Raw genomic sequence first — 23,988 nt, forward strand, 5'->3', positions numbered from 1 at the left:
GTTGCTCTTCAGCACTACTGTAAAATACATAAAAACAAAACAAAACAAAACAAACAAACAAACAAAAAAACAACAGTCCTGATCTGTGGAGAAAATGATAGAACTGCAGTCAGTGTAGAAAATGAAGCAACACAGAAGCCAGTAAAGTAAGACAGTGATACTCATTTATACAGACAAATGCCAGGTACACAGATTAAAAATAAATCAGTGCTAACTAACTACAGGGCTGAGACAGGACTATCACATCAAGGTGACAATTAAAACAGTGGTGATCCTTGTATCAGCCAAATGCTATCAGCAAAGAAGAAAAAAAAACCTGAAGGAATTGTTATATTATCACATTGCTCTGTTTATACCAGCACAGAACATTTGAACAAAAAGGCAGATAAGAAAGAATGCTGTGTTTTTCTAGCCACAGTGTAAATAACAGAGGTGCTTTCTTTTAGTATTTATGAAAATCTGATTCATTGTCTGCAATTAGTAAAATGACAGTGCTAAAGGATGTAAATATTTAAATATGATGAATGTAAATATTTAAATATTATGGAGTGTGAAATTAGTTCAATAAAAAGTGCCTGTAGCTGTCATTTCCAACTCTGCACTAAGTTCAGCACCAACAAAAAAATGGTGAAAATGAGCACTCACACCATCTAACAATGCTGTGATGCAGCCCATAATAAAGTCACTGTGAAGACTGATAAATCGATGGAGTTCATGCTGAAACAGAAGAAGCTATTCTAGAATTTAGAACTAGACAATAAACAATAGCAAAACATCTATACATTTCTATTAAGGTGGGCCTCAGTAAGTATTGAGAGAACAGGGAGTAAAGAAAAAGAAAAAAAAAAAGTAAAGAAAAAGAAAAAAGAAAAGCAAATATTGTGTTTACTTTTCCCACTTTTCCAAGCTACTGATGCTTCCTTTAATAGACAAAATGGCTTTTATGAAGCTATCCATGACTATGCTGGCCCCAGTGCAGGTGTTAATTCTGAACTATCACATTTTCATAATGCTCAGGACAACTGTTTGACGAATCCTTTCCCTTCCATGGCTCTTATTCATTAAAGGTGGATGACTGGCAGCCTGTATGTTGTACTCATTTGAACAAGCGGGGATTGAAGTTGTTTTCTGACAAATAAAATTTTTATAATCCACTGTTCTTTACTAATTTTAAATCCCAATGTGTACTGAAGACTTTAAAACGATTGTACTGAAGACTTTTAAAATGATGGTTTAGTGGGGACTGCTAGCGTTAGGTCAGAGGTTGGACTCGATGATCTTGAGGTCTCTTCCAACCTAGAAATTCTGTGATTCTGTGATTCTGTGATTTAATAATCCTGTCTCATTAAGACCTGCAACCTAGGGATGAAATACCAGCCTACTCCATAGGTCTGCTGTTTGTCAGGTACAAGAAATTCTACTTTTAGGATTTAAGATGGATGCATTTTGCATTATAATAACAAAAATACGATTTATATCAATATGGAATTCACCACTTGGTTAGGGCCATATTGTGCCATTGATTTTTAAGTAGAAGTTTCTCCCAAATCAATAAAGAGTTCTGCTTAAAAATCAATGGCATGATATGGACCTCAGAACAGAAGACATGGTAAAGTACCTAACCATATATATTTTCTCATTTTCAAGCACTGCTATAGCTTATATTTTCCTTATAAATAATACCATTACTATCCATAGCAATAAATAACGTTTAAATTCTTATTTGTTAGCTACGTGGTAAAGTATCTAAATAGAAAGGATTTATAATTGGAACACCAAATAATGAGTTTTGAAGAAAAATTAACAAATAAAACCTTAGAAGAATAACTGCAGTCCCTACTCTAAATACAGAAAAAGATTCCTGTTCTAATGACAAAGGTTATATTTTGGGTGTTTGAATTCCTTCAGAAAGGATTAAAAGTGAGAGAACTCTTATTTGCTCATGATCCTTTTCTAACACCAAAAAAACCCACATTTTTTCTAAATTGTGCTCAAGACATTTCAATTATTTTTTTTTTATCTACAAAAAAATATTTCCAGGTACCATGCATATGTCAAAATTCTCATTTGTGTTACTGTTTCTATTCTACGAATTTTATTCCATCAATAAACATTTAAGACAGGACCATACCATACTAGAGGGTGGGGTGTCCAAATGAATATTTGGAATCTATTTCTATTATCATACTTATTTACCAATTCACATTATTTTTTGTGCTTCTCTCTCTTCAGTGCACTCAACAGCATAGAACATCAGGTTCAGATTGTGTTCAACCATAATTCAGTTAAAAAAAAAATCCAAACTCCTGTATCTCTCTTGATCCACAACTGCAGGATACATGCCTAGTATTTGTGGCAAAATCAGAGTAACTACGCAACACATAAATAAATAAATAAATAAAAAGAACTTAAAGTATCCTTTTGAATTGCTCAGGCGTGGATGGGAGATGGAAATAAACAACATAAAAAAGTGTTGGGGTAGTCTGCACTGCTTCACAAAGCCCGAAATCATGCTGTATTCAATTTAACTGCTGTACCACAGCTCTTTGCTGAGGAGGCTACGTGCATTGCGGTTCTCCCAGCAGAGCTCTGCCTCTGGCCATGTCTGTCAGTCAGGGAGCTTTTAAAATGTTATACAGCACCAAAAGTAATGCAAAGAGATTGAAGGATTTCAGTGAAAGAACAATTCCCCCTTGGCTGGAAGGTTAGTAACACGCAAAACACAGGGCACTTTAACCCCTTCTCTGTCGGTTGCTTGGACTGCCTTCAAGAGAGAATGCTGCAGAGCAAGCAAAGTGCAATGCCAGCACTCACCTCATTCCCGGCAGCTTCAAAACATGGGTGAACATAAGGGTCAAAGAAAAAAATGGGAGGCTAATAGGTGTTGCTGTATAGGATTGCAGCACAGACACCCTCATCATCTGCAAAAGAGTTCACCACGAATAATTTTCACTTTTAAAGCTCAGCAGTTACAAGAGAATCCAGCACTTCACTCAAGAAAACCATGCCAGTTTGCCACTGCAAACACCTGAGCAGCAGCAGACTGAGGCAGACAGTCTCTCCCTGCCTCCTCTCCTTCCCCAACACTTCACTGCTGGCTTTGGAGGAAGCCTGGTGGAAGCAGCTTGACAGAATATATTTAATAACACAGTTGGCATTTGTGCAGTGATTCAAAGGCTAAGACTAGTGTTTCTTTTAGTCTGTGTTTTCTGGTTTGCTTTGTTCTTTTATTTTTTATTTATTTATTTTTATTTAAGCTAGCTGTTAGTCTTCCAGCCATGATGCCTAAACCTGTTTTGGTGCTTTTACGTTGTCATACACTCATTAAATGTTTAAATCAGAAAGCCCTTTTATACATTTACCTAGAAAACTGTTATGAGAACTAGGAGGTAACTGTACAGAAATCCAGTACGAATATTCAATATTCCAATATTCCAATAAGAATAAGAAAGGTACGGTACTACATCTCCTAAATTTCCTAAAGAATTATTTCCTCTGATGCTTAGAAAGGAGGAGATCTAGTAAGAGTTGTGCACAGACTTGCATTTGCAATGCATCTCTTTTCCATTCAATATGGAAGTACAGAATGCCAGATTTTTTTCCTGCATCTCGCTTTTTTCAAGATTAGCCTTTGCTAGTCATTTCTGTAGATTATGTTATATGCATTTAAGTACCAGTGTGTGACTAACTTAATTCAGAAACAGAGTTACAAAGGCAAAATCCCCCAAATGAATTTACCTACACACATGATTTTATACACTGAGATTTCATTTTTTTTTCACTTTCACAGTTTGAAAAAGTGAAGTGATGCAATAACAAACATGGACAATCTGTTAAAACATGGTACCTAAGTAATCTTGATCCTATTTACTCTGTCCCCAAACCTGCAAGGCTAAGGAGCTCATGAAATGCAAATGATGAATTAAATATCATTACCAAGAGCATTTATTGAGAATAACAAAATACAGTACAAATGGTGCTCCTGCAAGAATTTTGATACTGACCTGGATTGTACGGTCATTAATCTAAACAGCCTGAGCAAAGGAACACTATAGGAATAGCAAAACTGATGTATGCCATTGTTACTGCAATAATCTTCAATCAAAGAGAGTCACAGCACACCCAACACAAGTCACCTCACCAAGCTCAGTAAAGGTTATCCCTTCTAGAGAGGACAGCCATATATCCTCTACAGTCACTACTATACACACAAGGCTTGATTTAGAGAAGTCTCTGAAAGGAAATTATAAATGATCTTTGATCTATATGAGGTATCTTCTTGGATCAGACAGTGGATTAGCTACTGTCGTATGCAGACAAGCTAGAAACACTAAAGCTCCGTGAAGCACTCAAAACTGTCCTCAGTCCAGCAAAGACGATAATTGCACCTCTGTGAATGGAGGCAAATTGCTTACTGACAAAGTATCCATTATGCACTGATGGTGGGAACATTTCTGCAGCCACCTTAATCATAAATCCATCAGCCTAGAGAATGCTTTTGCTTATGTGAAACAACAGCTAATGTAGAACAACCATCTTCCTACCCATAAAGAGGTTTGAAAAAAAAATGGCAGTACTGTAAAATGGTTGATCCGTGCCAGATGAAAAGCCAACTAAGATCTATAAAAGTGGATATGCTGTAACAGCTGACCATCTAACTTCACTTCTCTGCCATATCTTGAAATAAGAAAATGCAACAACAGGAAAAGAAAATATCTATACTGTTATCTATACCGTCAGTATCTATTAAAATTAACTGCAAAAGCATCTGAAATGATATATCCTGTGGCTAAATGAATGGTAACAGGATATGGAAAATCCTGTTCATCTCTCACCTTGATAGATTTTCTTTCACTGACCTTAGGAAAATTAGTTCCACGGATAATCTCAAAGGTACTTAGTTAAACAATTCCCATTTGATTTGACTCTAGATGTCTATATGTATTTGTGAATTTGACCTTCTTGCCCTTCAAAATCTATCTAGACACCTTGGAAATAACTGTAATTCTTCCTTTTTTACGCCTTTTTTTTTTTTTTTTTTTTTTTTTTTTTGCGCGTAAGTAGGAACTACTTCGAAACATCAAAATGGGGGTTAGGAAGGAGATTACAAGCGAACAGATTAACAGACTAGAAACCTTGAACTGCTAAGGAGAGTAATTTTCATTCTATCTGTCCTCCAAATTGGAAAAGTTTCAACAGGATGATTGCGCAAGTCCCACCTCTGTGGCCACAAAACCCATTTGGCAAGTGTGTCATCTGGAATCCATGCCAGGCGACTCTCACAAGGTAAAAAAAAAAAAAAAAAAAAAAAAAAAAGCATACTTCATCTCACTAGATCCCAGATGCTAAGAAAGCATCTGACTTTCTGGAGTCTTAACATGGTCCATAACACAAAATAGTTACTCTTGTATCTCCCCTTGGATGGGACACAGTAAGTCAAAGAAAGCTAGAATGGATTTCCAGCTATATATTTTGAGTACTCATAAAGCTGAATACCTGAATCTCAGTCTGAATTTCAGTTTATATGAAGTTGATGATGAACAGGAGGAACCGAGAACCAATAAAATTACCAACCCTGAATACTTTGGAGCTTAGTGATGAGAGCACTATCATAAAATATGAGAAATATGGGTACATACATGTATCTCACAGATCTTGGTAATTCTGGGAGATAGCTGTCATGTACTGTAGGAGAACAAGCAGATGCTGGTCTTCCTCCTGCAATAAGGTGACTTTAGCTCTTCTTTTTTAAAATTTAATTAGAAAGACCCCCAAATCCTAATAATAAGGCCCAACATTTTGTTTGATATGAAGTTACTAAAGTTACTAAATATTCCACTTGGCAAGAAAAAGATGGATTTTGTTAAGGCTCTGGTTTTTGGATATGACTGCCAAAACCAACCTCTGTTCAATTGTTATTTGCATAGTTGCATCTTCTATACTGAGTTAACAGTTCAATTCTAATGTCAGTTTTTCCTATAGACATCAGGAGTAATACTAACACGAATATGGAATACTCTGCTGAATTTCTTACTGGCATAAAGCCAAAGTGAGATAAGGTACCTGGTCTTTGAGTGTGACTGTTGTTGTAGCACATTCATAGGAAGGCAGACACACAAAGACATATTACAGTACAAAAATTGTGTGATATACTGTATGGGTATCCAACAGACATATTTATGAAGTGCCTAAGAGTGGAGAGGAGTCTAATTATGTCTGGCATTTCTGAGGACTACACTAATAAAGTATTATAGATGCACATGCATGCTTTAACAATGGGCTTGCTAGCATACAAAGAAAGTGATTAACTTAAGATTAATTGGTACCATATCAAAAATAAATAAAACATACTTCCAAAAAAAATGTAACTGTGTTATGTTGAGAGTTATAGAAAAATTAAAAGATGAAAAAAATATATAAGAATGTTCTTTGCGAATAGGAAACAATAAACTAGTTCTGTATACAAACAGTTATACTTAACATGTCACTTTTGTCATCACTAGCAATACTTACAGCATATCATTTATGACTTAAATGTAAGCCACTGAGCCATCATCCTCTGTGGGAATGTCACCATGGATGACACCATGTCCAACTCATAGCCATGCATAAGAATATCAGAGACAGGAATGTCAAAAAAAAAAAAAAAAAAAGAAAAAAAAAATGAAACTTTCATTATAAAAATGAAAATACATCAGCCGATGCACAAGACTCCATGGTTCATTGAACCCTTGAATATCCACTCAGGTAAAATGAAATTTTCACTACAGGTTAAACATGAATGCTCCTTTCAGTGGGATTAAAACCTAGGCCAGTATTACCCAGTAAATATATAATGCAATTGTGAAGTCATCAGTAAAAATTGTTCAATCATCAGTAAAAATTAAGAAACAAAATGCCTCAGAATAGGACAAAATTTCCTTTCCTCTAAGATGATGATCAGATGATGAACTAACATCATCTATTTTATTTTTGCTTTGTCTTGTATCATGCTACATGTATATTGGTCTTGTCTCAGAAAAGTACTATGGTGAATCTACACTTAGTTTACCAATGATCTAGAATCTTTATTTTTGATAAATTACAAACATTTTCATTTCTGGTAGAAATCTGTCAATGTCAGTGCTAAAGCATGGACAATAAGGAAACCATCCTTCATTCTGCTGCCCTTCTCTGTTTTGTTTTTGAATGAATACATGAGATGTGGGAAATGAGAGAAAGGCAAACAAAACAAAGCCTTTCAATGCATAGACAATATAATTAAGGAAATATTTTATATATCTCAGGCAACTCAGATGTATTTATAATTTTGTAAGTAATATGGGAGACTGAAATTAAAGTGAGCACATTTTTATGTGCTCTGTAATGTGCAGTTTTCTTATTCCCTAGGGTCTTTCTTTTTTTTTGGGAAAAAAAAAAAAAAAAAAAAAAAGAAAAAGTCAAGAATTCCAGCAATTACTTGAAACTGCAAACATACTTTCGGTTAGATTCCATTATTAAAATACTTTCTATTATTGGTCAGACTCTGATTATAATAGATTTGATACTACCCATTATAGATCTTATGTTATGGGATTACATGTATATACTAAATTACATAACCTGTTTGTTGATAAATATTTTAAAGTAAGAGTTCTTGCAGGCATTTGTTTTTTCAACTTTGTGCGTTGTGTATACAATGGCATAATTATTACATAATAATATATTATTATAATTTATAATAACAAAGTTACTCCATATAATATTAATATAAACTTGGTGCATAACCGCAGACACTTACAGTTGAAAATAAGGGTCTTAGAATGCCAATTATTGCAACTAGGATAAAATAAATTTAAATGTCTCTGTATCCTATAACAATATTAGTAAGAATTTAATTTTTAATATGGCTTTCCATAATATACTATGGAAATCTATAGCTTAGCTTGTGCATGTATTTTCAACCACAATCTTACATTTTTGGTCTTCTGAAGAGTTAATCGGTTTGCTGTATCAGTACTGACTTTCATAATTTCAGAGGATGTCAGCCTTCTCAGAGAAAAATAACAGACAGTAGGTTTGCCCAACAGGTTTCAAGCTGTTAATCTTGTGAATATTAACAGGTAGACCCAGAGACAATAGGACCAACAGAACCTATCTGATGTCTGAACCTATCAGACATCACCTATCTTAACCATGTGAATGTTCAGCTCAGGTCTCTCAATATTCTGGAATTACCTATCTTACACTCGGCATATACCAATGCTCAATAGCATGTTTAATAATATATAGCTCTTATACCTAGTAATGTATCTCTTTTCACAACTGTTTTTGACTTGTTGACCTATACATGTTATGTTAGGAGATGCAGTTGTAATGAGCCTATGACTCTTTTCTGGTGACTGATGAACTACGAAAAAAAGAAAAAAAAAATCCTTCATGAGTTATAAAACATGAGCAAGAGTTATTTTAGGGCTTTTTTTTTTTTTTTTGCTTTTTTTTTTTTCTTTCTGTTCTTTAAAACTGACAGGTTTCTTTGTTTCTTTGTTAATATGTTCCCATTGCAGCATAGGAATACAAGGATCAGATATGTGATAAACAGGTCATCACAACTACCAAAGCAGGTTATGGTTAGACTGACAAAAACTCTAAGTAGAGAGCTCAGTCATCTACAATTAACCTCAGCCAAAGTAATCCTCAAATGTTTTTTGATGTTCAGAAACAGATGTGTTTCATTAAAGCTTACTTATCAGAGCTGTCTTTGATAAGTATCAGAGCTAATTTCTCCTCAAGAAACCTTTCACTCTTGCAAAACCTTCCACCCTCCAGTCTACGTGGAAGTGTTCCCAACCACAAGACATTTTACAGTCTCAAGGAAGATAACAGTATTCTTGCCTGACTTTCATCATTATAAATTTTCATGTCTCTCATGTGTGACTGTTCAGTTCCCAAACACCAGACTAATGAATTGAGTAATTTCATAACACATACTTGCTGTGAATTTCAGCAATTATGGTCCAATGTAGACAACAGATGTGGTCATGCAGATTACTACAACAGCCTTAATCTATTCCTTGACCACAGAAATAAATGTGATTTTTACCTATGAAAATGTTTTTCCTTTCAGTTTCTTTCCTGCCCTTCTAAATTTTAAATTAAAAGGAGAAGAAAACAATTTATTAGAAGAAAGACAGGTTTTGCCACCTGTATAGTACTCACAGTTAGAAATTGAAATTATTGGAGCTTTCTCTCACTGACCCTTTTATTTCCCCATATAGCAGACAAGTGAACCTCTATTAGGTTGTGTTAATATATTTCCATAATTTCAGTCATGCAAATATATGTTTAAGTTATTCAATTAAGGGTAAGTATTCCTTTTCCTTTGTTTTGTTGTTCGTGCCCAATCTCCCAGCATTACAAAAAAGTACAAGGAACAGGCAACTTAAAATGTGAAATACAAAATTTCAAAAATATTTGAAATATTTCAGAATACTTTTTCCAGAAAGAAAAATGTCCATAAAGAGTCATAGGACATTTTCAGTTAGCACTGATTTAACTTAGATTAGAAATTATATCATCATATTATGCTTTTCCATTAAGATACTACTTTGCATTGTTTTAATAGTCAGATACAGCAGCATTAATTAAAATAAAGCACATATTTTCAAAAACTATCACAGCCAATATCCTCAGTTTTAATAAAAGGCAGTTTTGTTTTTCTTTTGTGCTTGCAATTTAAGTAAAGTTTTCCACTTACTTTTGTCTGAGATCCCTCCATGCCACAGTAAAAATGCAAGTGTAGAGTGGACAGGTTTCTTGTGATTTATATAACTTAGTTCGATACATGTAATAAGCAGCTTGTTTATTGCATATATTTCTTTTATTTTTATAATTAGCATACATTTGTCTAGTTATTGCAGTTTGTAAAATTGTGGTTTAGATAGGAAATCAATAATGCCTTTTTAAGGTTAAGCTCGGTGAAACAAAGTGTTGAAATAGTCCCTGATGAAATTGCACCTCAGCTGAACTCAGAAAGAACAGCATTATGAAGAGAGGATAATGTCATACCTGCAGTATTATAGATTGCAGTCAATCAATCAGATATACTGTAATCGCTAAGGGCACAGTCCTTCTATTGTACTAAAAAAATATACCTTCAGGCCCAAAGGTAGAAGGATTGACACCTTTAGTTTGGAGTTACCTAAGTCAAATTCTTTCCTAAAATAAGTGAAAGGCTCGTGGGTCTTACTAGAAGACTCACATGCGTTCCTACAGGTAGTAATGGAGTACTGCGCAAAAGAGTAAGCCAGGAGGAGGGCTAACACTCTGCACTAAACAAGCACAGAGGGAGCTATTACTTTGGTGGAAATAAACACATACTTTTCTCTACATATATTCTGGGGTGTGGTCAAGTGTAATCCACTGTGTGGTTCTCCACAGAATCACAGAAACAGAATGATTGAGATTGGTAAGTACCATCTAGTCCAGCTCTCTTGCTAAAAAAAAAAAAAAAAAAAAAAAAAAACAACAAAAGGTCAACTATGACAGGTTACCCAGGACCATGTTTTCAATTCCTCCACAGATGGAGACTCCACCACATCTCTGAGCAACCTGTTCTAGTGTTTGACCCTTGCACAGGGAAAAAGCATCTTCTTGTGTTGAAATGGGATTCCATGTGCTCTAATTTGTTCTCATTTTCTTTTTGTCTCATTACTGGGCACCATTGAGAAGACCCTGGACCTTCTCCCTCCCATTAGGTATTTATACTCACTGATGAGATCCCCTGAACCTTCTCTTCTCCAGCCAGAACAGTTCCAGTTCTCTCAGCCTTGCCTCATATGAAAGACAATCCAGTTTCTTATATAACACTGTGGCCCTGCACTAGATTCACTCCAATAAGTCTGGATCTTGCAAAGGAGAGCCCAGAACTGGACTGGTTCTTCACATGAAGGTAGCACATGAGCCAAAACAAACTCTCATTTGTCAAACCCCATCTCTCCATGGAACCTTTCCATTCTCTTCCTCCAAGTCAGAGGGAATTCTAGAAATGGTTATAGTTCACTTTTCAATTATTTTCCTAATTTCTTTTTTATAAATACACTAGGCTACATTTATTATTAATAACAATTGCATTTGTTGACATGGGAGACCAAAATATAGGTGTACACTGTGAACTTCTAAATGCAAGTTGTTTGATTTTTCTGAACAACTGCCTAATAAACTTCTTAGAATGCTTTGAAGGGTAAAATATCTCTATCTGTATCATTGATCTGTATCTCTAAACAGATACAGATCAATGACAATAAAAAGTCAGGCACTTTAATTAATATTAAATATACCAAATAAACGTTACTTGGAAAATATTTTTTTTTAATCTAGTGAACATAAAAATTAGCTCACTTTTCACACCTATAATAATTGTATGAAAAAATAATTTTCTGCTGTAAATTGTAGTGCTTTGGGATCATATTTATTTTGTCAAAAATGTAATAATCAAAAGATGGTTGATGACATATTTTATCTGGATATTTATTTCATCCATATAAAATAATGACATATTTTATATGGATGACATATCTTTATCTGGAAGTAAAGAAAGTTCAGTTTGCACAGACAGCTTTCCAAAACGTATATGTAAATTAATTCATTTATATCTCTAACATTCTTTAAAAAGTTACTCAGCTTCCTACCTTTCTCTAACAGAGGTCATAAAATTGTTTCTCATTACATTTTTGACAGATTATTCAGAAACACAAAGTGAACAATTAATTTACCATAAAATTGAGTATTTGCCTTACTTAGTGGTTAGGGTGTTAGTAAGGTGTTAAAAGCAATTGATGATATGAAAGACAGTAAAAGCTTATCACTTAGAGAAATTTCAGCTGAACTGCTTTTATTACTTTGCCTCACTTTAGCTCAAAATTTCTGTGATGTTAGAGCTTTTGAAATTCCTGGGAGGGTTTTATCCCCAGGAAGAGCCTTACTTTCCATTTCAAAAAGAACTAAACCAATTCTTTGTTTTTACCCCTTTTGATGCATATACACATTTTTGTATGGTTTGTGACATTAAAGAGCATTAAAAGCCAAATTTTGCAACTCAGAAACTGAATAAAATTGCACTTTTGAGACTACATCGACCATTATTGGTTTTACTATTCCTTTGGTTTTGCAAACAAAACACAGTGCAACAAACTTACATGATCAATGAGAATTTTTCATTGATTCACAACTTGCATCTACTCAACTATCAGATGTAATATGATATTTACTAGCTTTATTAAGACACATGGGCAGAAAGTAATTTCTGGTAAGGACCAAAGCAAGAGAGACCAGACAAGAGCCTGGCAAACACACTTCTCACCTACCATATGAAAACCAGAATCCTTCTTGAGCAGTGGCATTAAGTCACACATTATGGAGCTATAACCATCCTCTGATAATACTAGGGAAGACGTCTATTCCTGTATTTTTCCCCTCTGTTTTGCCAAGCATTTGGAATGTCCTTCTTTCCACTTCAGAATGAAACAATAGCCAAAATCTCAAATGTTTATTTATAAACTAGCTGTTATGATGTCTCTGCTATATATGTTTACCTAATGATGGACAGCCAAGAAAAGAAATCTATTTTCTCAAAAGGAAACAAAGAGAAAAAAATATCCTTGTTTCAGCTGGGATAGAGTTAATTTTCATCCTAGTAGCTGGTAAGGTGCTGTGTTTGGCATTTAGGATGAGAATGATGTAAATAACACAATAATGTTATAGTTGCTGCAGAGCAGTGCTTACAGCTTCTCGTGCTGCCCTGCCAGGAGCTGTGAGGGGACACAGCCAGAACAGCTGGCCCGAGGGATGTCCCACACCATGTGGCACCATGCTGAAAAATAAAACTGTGGGGAATTGGCCGGGGGGCCATCAGTCAGCAGGTGGTAAGCAAGTGTGCATCACTTTCTTTGTATATCTTTTTATCATCATCATTAGTAGTAGTATTTTCCCTTCACTGTCTGTCCTAATTAAACTGTCTTTATCTCAAACCATGGGCTTTCACTTTTTTTTTTCTTTTTTTTTTTTTTTTTCTTCCTATTCCTGATTCTCTCTCCCATCCCCCTTTGGGGGTGGTGGGAGGGAGCAAACAGCTATGTGGTGCTTAGCGGCCTGTTGGGTTAAACCACAACAAAAAGCAAAGTTCCAAGATTTAGGTTTTCTGTTAGCACTGAATAAGAAATTCATCTTCTTGGATACATACCCCCAAACACAGAAAGGATTATAACCTTCTGAAGGCCCTTCCCAGCTCAATAAGAGAGGCTTTGCTTCTCTTTGTTACCCATGTTATCCATCGTCATGGTATTCAGGCATCACTAATGATAATTAAATATTTAACTAGTTAGCATCTGGGGCAATAGTTGGCAGTCTGGTTGGACAATAGCTCCTGTGAGTAGCAGACAATCAGAGCAGAAAGAATTATTGTGATTATTTCTTAATAAGGTAGTTAAAATGGCTCTCAGCTAATCAATGAAAAAGACCTACTTACTAGCCCCTTGTTCAGAAACGACTTAATAACAGTTATGCAAGCAAGAGCTTTCAGACAAATTACTGAGACTTTCATATTTTACTATTAGTGAGAAATAACCATGTCACAATTAAGTAAGTGAACCTGCAGAGAAAGGTGCAGGGAATTGCTAATTGCCCCATAAATACACAGATGAGTGTCAGCAGCTGTGCAGCATCCCAGTTGTCTAGCTGGCTCAAGTTACTGAACTTAATAATAAAATACTGTGCCAGAGTTCCAGCTTGTCAACACACTGATCAACTCATCCCTTTATTGTTGGCTTGCTAATTGCCTTCCCTATCTATGTCTCTTATCTTTTGCAGCAAGTTTTAGGACTTGTTTTTCAAGAAGGGCGAAGAGAAGGAAAGAACCTTTCTTCCTCATTAAAATGCAATAGCTATTGCAGTATATTAGGTTTATAGGTAGACACCTGAATTAAACAGTTCTGCTTCTCAAAGATGCTTTTAGTCAGAAGTTGTGTATGCAAAAGACTTTGGAAAATCAGGACAAGTTTTTAGATGCATATTAGCACAGGGCACGCACATCCTTTCATTATCAGTATGAATAGGAGGCTGGACCATGTTAAAATTTAGGGTTGTTTACTTGTGCAAGTACTGAAAAAAAATTACAGCATATTCAGCAATGCTTTAAGTTCAGATCCTTGCTGTCTGAAGTGACATTAAAAGTAGAGAGAACAAACAGTGGCCAATCTGATTTTGAAGAACACTGCAGAGTCTTTTAAAGTATTCACAACAAAACTACAAAACCAAGTTGTTTTTATTTATTTATTTATTTTCTTTCTTTCTCTATTCTTTTAGAGTTGATGTCCCTTTCAGCTTAAGGGAGGTAGCAAGTTTAACCTCTCAGTTTTATTCTTCAAAGATTAAGCACTCCATCCCACAAAGTAAAGGTTATTTTTCTCAAAGCAATGCCAAAGCCAATTATTACAAAGTCTCCTATCAAGCTCTTTCAGATTTTATTTTTTTTTATACTCATAGGAAATCAAAGCAAAACCCTCAGGTCTCTAATTTTCTTCAACTTATTTCAAAAATCAAATAATTCTCAGTCGTTCATATGATACCATATGTCTATTAAGTGGGACAAAGCTTTTGTTACAACTTATTTGCTTTGGTCTGTAGGCCAAAAATCTCAGGACAGTAGATTTTCATTTATTTTTTGTCATTTCATTGTGTGTGTGTGTATACATATACATGTATTTGTATGTATGCCTTATAAGAAAAATTAAAGTGTGTTCCTTAGAGGCGTGTCTAAGAGTGGTGCATTGGCAGAAAGAACATGAAAAATATTGACTGTTAAGTCTAACATAAATGAACCTATGCAATACAGTGTAAAAATCCTTTTCTATTCCAAATTTATATCAAGATTAACCATTTCTGAAGAACAGGACTAGAGATACAGTTTCTTCAGGTTTACTTCCCTGAACAGGTTTCCCTTCCTGTACTAGATTCACTTCAAAAAAGACTCTTAACAATAGAGTTGCTATTCTACAGTGAAGAAAAAAATAAAAATGAAGTACTCACTTGGAGTATCTTCCATGCTCTAGAAACAGCAGTGGTCTAGTGCTTAGATATGGAAACAAGATAATGAAGATTTTTATTCCACTGAAAAAAACAATCAAATATAAAGCATTGTCCCCCAAAGTATAATACCCCCATATAAAACTCACACTCACTTTCTATTATTTAGACTCTGTGCCACTATCATTTATTCTGAAATGTAAAAGCACTGCCTGTAGCACTTCCCTGTTCCATGTTTCATTTCTAAATTTTCCCTTGTCAAAAATGGAACTATAGACTTAATTTGGGCTTGGAGAAAAATAAATTAATCCTAAGGTGGCCCAAAATCTTCTTAAGGTTATAGAGGGTAGCACATGAGGGTGGCACAAGGGGAGCAATATGATGAAGATTTAAGATTGGATACATTTTAAATGCAGTTGATGCTAATACAGATTTTGCACTCCTTCCTCCAAAGGAAGGTATCAGTGGAAGAAATATATGTAGTCTCTGCTTACTGAACACTTACACAGTACTCAAAAAGTGCAGAACAACTAAGAAGGCCAGACAACTTTAAATCTCTTTGCTTCACCAGTAAAGGAAGGTTACTTCCTTTATCTCAGCCCATGAATTTTCTCACTTTTCCCCTTCCGATTCTGTCCTCTCTCTTGCTGCAGGGGAATGAGTGAGTGGCTGTGTGGTGCTTAGCTGCCTACCAGGGTCAACCCACAAAATGGTTAGACGAGGAGACTGAAAGTATTAAAGATGAAAATGAAATTAGCAAGAATATTTATTTTATTCATACTCCAAAGACCTTATGATCCACAATAATGTATCTGATTAATTTATACTTCACATATCAGTTGTAACTGCTGGAAAAATGGCTTAGGTTCAGCTGGTTATTCTCAACTTTTTTTTGGAGGGTAGAAAATATTGTAATACAACCAGACCTGAACTTAGTGATGCGAATGAAAACAACTTAGAGATATTTCAAGCAGCATGATCAAAGACCATTTTCAAAAAGTAAATCTATAAGTCAGCCTGGGGAACCATGCACAGCTCCCTCTAGTCACAAATCCCAAGAGCTACTTATCACTCTTCTTACATTAAATACTGTAATAGTTTGACAACCTGGCATTATATTATGCATAACAGCATCAAATGCAGCAGTCTTCTGCTTCAGGACACATAATTCGTATCTCTTCCACATACATTAGACTTTTCTTCATCTTATCAACTAAATCTAAAGATTTGATTCTCCCTGGAATTAATTTTCATTCTGAAAACTCAAGTTGAATTTCTATATATCCCAGAAGAACCCAGGTAACTGAAAAAAGTCATAGCTATAAACAAAATTATACTGAACCCTAGTGTTGGTAATGTTTATTATATTTTCCTGGAAACTATTATTTTTTTCTAAACAATTGGCATTATTTAAAGCTTATATATTACTCTAACTAGACACAGGTAGACCAGAAAACAAACAAACAAACAAACAAACAAAAACAAACATGCAGCAACAATGGAGAAAATGGTCATTTAACTTCTAAGAATGAGCAATTAATCCAAGCTTTATAATGCATATATGGAACTACATAACCTATCTTTCTTCTCCGTAGTCTAACAAAAGAAATTATTTCCTTTTAGTTTGTAGATAATAGAAGCAAAGAAAAGAGGCAAAATATTGGAACTGCATTTTATGTAAAATTAGGATTATCAAATTAAGAAGCATCATAAGGTGGAAAACTCTCTCTTTTTGACTTGCTATATCTGAAATATCAAACATTTATTTTTTGTTTTGTTGTTGTTGAGAAGTAAGTAAGACTGACAATTTATATGAAACGTTTCCTACCAGAAATAGTTTTTTTTTTTTTTTTTTTTTTTTTTTGTTAAACCAAGACAAACCACATAAAATTAATGAAAAATAATTTCAGAAATGAGATTAGGAACTATTTTAAAAACACTCTTCCACTTCTTAATTTTCCAAATAAAAGTTGTTTTTCAAACTTAAAATACCTTATAAAACCTTTAAATTTTCAAAGGGGATTATTCCCCTTTCAGGACTATCAGCTTTTTAGAGGTACTTTAAGTTGTTATCAGGAACTTGTATAGAGCAAGATTTGTTTCCAAAGGGATTTTTAAAGAGAGATGAGGAAAAAAAAAAAAAAAAAAGTGTACTGCAATAAAGCCTTATGGGGTAAGGTGCAAAAACAGTATAATGCTCTGTTATGCAAGAATTTTCTTCCATTCTCTTTTAGTAGTAGAAACTTAATAGCAAACTTTTATGAACAAAGTACCACCAAAACTAACAACACATCATGACTTTTGTAAAACATAATAAAACAAAATGCACCAGCAGCCTTGTATCCTGGAGTCACTGCTATCATTAATTAAATTGAGTACAGTCCAATTGTAGTTACCATTTTTCTGAGATAAAAGCAAAAGAGGAAGAGAGAAGATGGCAAGGTGCTATCTAACAAAATGAATACAGAAAGTAGATTAAAGTTGATTTCAATATAGAACATAAAGCAGAAGTTTGCCCAGATGGTTTAACATGTCATATCAGCAGAGAGGTAAAATCTGTGTCCCCATGGTGGGCAACAGACTTAAGAGTTGGAGATGCCAGGATTTCAGCCCCTACACGCATAAAAGATTCAGCACCAAAAAGAGTTATGTGAGAGTTATGCAGGCTACAGCATTGCTGGAAGGCAGCAGGCAGAGTAAGGAATCAGAGGGGAAGATTCTGGAGTCTGCCCATACTTATGTTCACATGATTGAATACTGTAACACAGCAACTCTAAATATTTTCTCTCCATAAAATGACAGTTTAATTTTACAAAATCAGCATAATTTCCATGTACCAAATGCTGAGTTGTGACACGAAACACTTATTTGCATGAATTTCCATCATGCTGTCAACACAAAGTTTCTTGGCAAAGACATATACTTGCACCTGCTGTAGCTATGGAGGCTGGCCGACCAACCTTACCAGGCTTGTAAGCTTAGCTTTGCTTTCTCTATCTGCTTTTGTAACGTGTCCTCTTCTCATGTTTACCCATTACATACAGTAATAGAAAATCCTTGCTTTGAGTCAAAGGCTGCTAAGTCAATGAAAAATTCTGTCTAACAGCATCACTGCCACCCAAAACTTCCGATTTAATTTGAAGAAAAAAAAATGTATTTGAATGACCTACTCAAATTGCAGACACTTTAAAGGCCAGTATGCCTACTATTATAATTTTGTAGTTGTTCCTTACAATGAGGTGATGCAGTCAAGTTTCAAACATTAACTGAGTTAACAGACTGACTGCCACTTCTGTCAAAAGAAAACTTACAGTTTAGCAGATCCCATTATAGCTCTTAACTTTATTCAGTTAACCATAATCTATTTGTAGAGATGGTGTCTCTTAAAATAATGATATGGCTTCTGGTTTTAGATTCATATATTTTGCATGGCAATGGATAAAACAGACTATTGTGGAACAGACTAGTCAGCATAGCATAGGGATGATTTTGATCCTAAAGTGTTTTTTTAATTATTATTATTATTTATTTTTTTTTTAATTTATGGACCCAAATAGATGACCAAATAATTGTGGTGGTTGAGTCTTGCTTTTATTTTTAAAATGAAAAATAAATAAACCACATAAATAATAACATCCCTGTGAGAAGGTTTAGCAGTTCAGGGTTGTATAAATCAGAGATCCCTTAGCAAGTTCTGCTCTTGGCTGCTTTCAGATTCCAGGAACTGGAGGTTGGCAGGATACTTGCATGTTGTCGTAGTTCAACAAAGAAAGACAGGATTCCTCGGCACTGTCTGGGATGAAAAGCATGCTCGCTTACACTGCAGTTGCTTACCGTCCACTTTTCTCATTGGAACAATAGAGCAGATTTAACTTGTTGAAACCACTTAAATATGTTCTTCCCCTACTTCAGTTTCTCTTATCCAATTGTCTCTAAACTTAAAACTGTAATTTGACATTATTATATTGAGATGACTCCTTTTTTTGCTGCCTACATAGACATGCATGAGTACTTACTCATATCTTCAAGTACTCATATATAAACATTTTACCAATTTAATATAAAATAATTATTGGTTTGTAATACTGTTGATACTCAAGATCATTTAAGTCAGTCAGAAAAGCATTAAAAAGTATTTTTTTCACAATGTGTCATCCATGTTTTATCTCATTCTAAGCACATCCTCTGGCATCTGTATGCCTACTGGGATTCAGAAATCTTCTGTAAGATCACTTAGCTACAAAAAAAAAGACTCACTCAGATATAAACAGCCTGCCACTGAGCTGACAGCAGACTTTTCATCAGTCACAATTCTCTCTACCTCTATCTCCAGCTTTCTTAGAAGTGAAAATTCAACTATTTAATGGGTTGTGCAAGAACAAGCTGTGTATTAATGTTTTGAGACTCTAAGAAATTGCTAGTTCTTTCCCTTATGACGAGGGGTGCCTGCAGTTACCATATTTCACTCCAGAGAGTGAAAGGTCTGAGAAGGCCTCCTTCTGATTCCAGGAGTTGAAGCCTGACAGGACACTTGCCCCTTAATAACCATAAAAAGATGGGTTGTTGGAGCACTGACTTGGATGAAGAACAAGATTAGAGATGGTTACAGAGTTCCATATGAATTATTAGCAGTTAGCCTAATGTAAACACAACTAATGGATAATGGAATTAGTTTTGCCGAGCAGAAAACACTCAGTAGAGCCTAAGACTTCTCTACCATCCTGAAATACTTCACAGAGGAGGGCAAAGGGTAGGGAAAGTCTTGTATGTCACTCTGAGAGCTTAGGTGGGTTATGGCACTGCTTGAAACAGAATCCTTGTAAGGAGGCAGATGTGCTTTTTATCTTTCCGCAGGCATTCTGGAGATCAGAAAACAAACAAGCAAACAAACAAACAAAAACAACATTGGGAATGTGAAAAACTAATAGATAATGTTTCTGAGCTCAGATCACTTTCACAGTGTCCCACTTTGTTCAGTAAACTTGTTTCAGTAAACTACTGTGTACGTGTATTACAGATTTTTTTTTTTCTCCGAGATTTTGCAGTTATTATTAAACTTGTAGCCACTTAAAAGGCAATGATGTAGGTCTTTTTGTTTTGTTTTGTAACAGTATTTAACTCAATAAACAGCAAACAAATACAACATGATTGTTAAGTGGACACTAAGCAGAGTGCCTTTAGGATCTGCCAAACTTGCCCACAGAAGTCCAAAAGGGATTTCTCCTGAGCAATCACTGATCAGATGTTAAAAGATTAAAGATCCTGGATTTCAGGTGCACAGATAGACATTCAAATAAGTTTCATGGAAAAAGAAGGTGTTTTTACAGATTTTTATTAATGTAACTGACAAAAAAAAAATATCTGTATAGGCCTGTTAAAGTAGCTAAAAATATGCTGTTGTAAAGTGTAGCATGCACACAGCAACAACAGAAACAACAACAGAAAGAAAGAAGAGTCGTGGTCTGAACTGCAACCCTATCTTTCCCCCTCATTTTTTCTCATGTGGAACAGAGAAGAAGGATGGACAAATATCAGGAAAAAAAAAAAAAAAAAGTATAGGAAGGACTGGGTAGGAGTAAAAAATCTTAATTTCTTTTGCATCCACATAAATCATTAAGTCAGTTTTTTCTAATTCATCTCTCTGAGTTTATTAGCTCCCCTCTATGTTGCTGAAGTCAATCAGGAAAAAGAAAAAGGAGAAGAGAGAGGATAAAATGTCAAAATGACACTCAAAAGAGCCTAACAGATAATTTCCCACTTTTCTTTCTGCTTTTGTCAAACACATTTTATAGCAATGATATGAATGACAAAACAAATCTTTGTGATCATAGGATCTGGAGACATTTTAAAATTGCATTTCAGAAGAAGAAAAAGTAGCATGGAAAAAAAAAAAAAGTAACAGTATGTAACAATTTCACCTGAAGTGAACTCTTCAACTAAGTGTCTGAAAAATGAAAAAATTGAGATTCTTATTCACCAGAAAGACTGAAGAATATTATACACACCCACCACTGTAAATTTCTACCATTTAATCAAGAGTTCAGGACAAATTTGTTTCAAGGATGTGCATTATCTGTGCATTATCTGATGTGCAAGTGCATTATCTATGAAGTTTAAAAATCTCCTACAGCTCTTTCTTCTGTATATGGTCACTGCCAATAACATATTCTAGGACATCCAGTACATCTTCTACCCAGAACAGCTGTAAAACATGATGGGATTGGATTATACAGTGCCCTGGATAAACAGAATTAAGTTCCTTCAGTGGTTAAAGACCATTTTTCCTGATGGTGCTTTTCTTTCTGACCATTTCTCTGCTCATTCATTTACAAAACTACAGAATCACAGAATGATTGAATATCCCATGTTGGAAGAGAACCACAAGGATCATCAAGTCCACCTCGTGGCACCACACAGGTCACCCACAAACTAAAACCTGTATCTGAGAGTGATGTCCTAATGCTTCTGAACTCCAGCAATCTTGCTGCCATGACCACTTCCCACTGGAGCCTGTTCCAGTGCCCGACCACCCTCTCAGTGAAGAACCTTTCCCTAACACCTAGCTTGAACCTCCTCTATTGCAGCTTCATGTCATTCCCTCAGGTCCCATTGCTGTCACCAGAGAGCAGAGATCAGCACCTGCCTCTCCATTCCCATGAATAAACCAAGTGGCTTCAGCCACTCCTCATACATCTTGTCCTCTAGACCATCTTTGTAGCCCCCCTCTGGACACTCTCTCATAATTTTATCCTTCTTATATTGTGGTGCCCCAAACTGCACCTCACCTCGAGGTGAGGCCGCACCAGGCAGAGCAGAGCGGGACAATCACTTCCCTTGACTGGCTATCTACTCTGTGCTTGACACACTACAGGACATGGCTGGCCCTTGGGGCTGCCAGGGCACACTGCTGTTTCTCATTCAACTTGCAGTCAACCAAAACCCCCAGATCCCTTACTGCAAGGCTGCTCTCCAGCCTCTCATCCCCCAGTCTGTCCTGTCAGCGTTGACCGTTCCCAGGTGCAGAAGCCAGTACTTGATCTTGTTAAACTTCATATGGTTGCTGATTGCCCAGCTCTCTAATTTGTCAAGATCTCTCTGCAAAGCTTTTCTATCCTTGAGCTCCTCCCAATTTAGAGTCATTTATAAACATACTTAGCATACCTTCAAGTCTTGCATCCAAGCAGTCTATGAAAACATCAAAGAGAACTGGCCCTAAAACGGAGCCCTGAGGAAGCCCACCAGTGACCGGCTGCCAGCCCAATGTAACCCCATTTGCTATAACCCTTTGAGCCTGACACATCAGCCAATAGTTCACCCATTGTATTATGTATTTGGCTGTATGCTGGACATTTTGTGAGAAACAGAATCAAAAGCTTTGCTGAAATGCAAAAAGATTACATCAACTGACTTCCCTTGGTCAACTAGATGGGTAACCTTGTCATAAATGGAAATTAAGTTCGTTAAACAGGACTTGTGAGTCCTTGTTGGCCATGACCAATTGCAGTGACTGCATTGTCTTTTGTATGTTTTTGAATAACTCAGAGAATAATCTTCTCCAAAATTTTGCCAAGCACTGAATTGAGACTGACAGGCCTGTAATTACTGGGGTCATTTTCCTTGCCCTTCTTGAAATTTGGGATGTTTACCAGCTTGCAGTCCTCTGGGACCTCTCCAGATTCCTAAACAGTTGAAAAATAATTGAGAGAGTTCTCACCATGATGTGAGCCAGCTCTCTGAGTATCCTGGGATGAATCCCATCAGGGCCCATAGACCTATATGCATCCAGCTGGAGCAGCAAATCCCTCACAAGTTCAAGGTTGGCTAGGAAGTTATCATTCCTTCACTCATGGTCCTCCAACTCAGGGCTCCAGAAGTCCCAAGACCCATCATTGGTATTGAAGACAAAAGTGCAGAAGGCATTAAATGCTCTGCTTTGTCTATGTCCCTTCTTGTGAGATGACCATCCTCATCAAGTAGCAGGCCAATGTTATCTCTGGTCCTCCTTTTGCTGATAATATGCTTTAAAATGCCCATTTAATTGTCCCACAAAACACTGACCAGCTTCAACTCTGAGCTTTAGCTGCAAGAATTTTCTCCCTACAGTGGTGAACAACATTTCTGTAATCTTTCCATGTCACCCAACCTCATTTCCAGTGGCCATACACTTTCTGCCTAAGCTCTAGAAGATTTGGTAGATGAAGCTCTAGAAGATTCCACCAAATCATTTTTCAGTTCAGATGCTGAAACACTGGAAACCATCTTTTCCAAGCACTAGGGTCAACTAGGGTAAAGAAAAGTATAAATGGGAGGAGAGAAAAAATAGTAAATTATTCATTTTTCAAAATCTGTAAATCAGAAGGCAACTAAAAATTCATTTGTTCATGCTACCATCTTTTGGGTGTATGACAAATAATAATACATAACATTTTTCTGCTAGCTTTTCAATCGAAGAAAGAAGAATGGTTGAGACTTCATTCTGTTTTTCATTGGTAGATTATGTAGGTAGCATTTTTTCATGTTCCACGTACGTAAGTAATCAAACTTTCCCTTTTTTTTGTGGTATAATGCCCTTTTATGGCTTTCCTCAAAAGCAGGTTCACAATATTACTGTTTTTTTAATATTACTGTACAACGTTTTTGGCAGGGTTTCCATTATAAGGGACACAGAGAGTCTGTATCTACCACACAACACAATTACTACGCACCTTCTGAAAACACTGAAAGTAGTTAAATTCTACAGTAAGCTTTACAGCTACAATGTTGATAGGTACCTTAATACCGTTTTCATCAGGGAACTTCACAGGAAAAAGAATCTGGCACAACAGATAATGCAGGCAAATCAAGAAAATATACAAGAAAACAAAAATTGTTTCAAAGTCAATTTTTTTTCCCTGTTTGTAAAAACACAAAACAAAACAAAAAAATTGT

General features: G+C 35.6%; 1 protein-coding gene across 2 annotated transcripts in view; it reads right to left on the reverse strand.

Moving 5' to 3' along the window:
- The window catches only part of LOC309875484 (cadherin-12), a 238,381-nt gene that overhangs the window by 169,420 nt on the left and 44,973 nt on the right, over positions 1-23,988 (reverse strand). The gene's annotated exons all lie outside the window — the stretch shown is intronic.

The sequence above is a fragment of the Aythya marila genome (genome assembly GCF_965140915.1).
Source record: "Aythya marila genome assembly, chromosome: 2".
Classification (NCBI taxonomy): Eukaryota; Metazoa; Chordata; class Aves; order Anseriformes; family Anatidae; genus Aythya; species Aythya marila.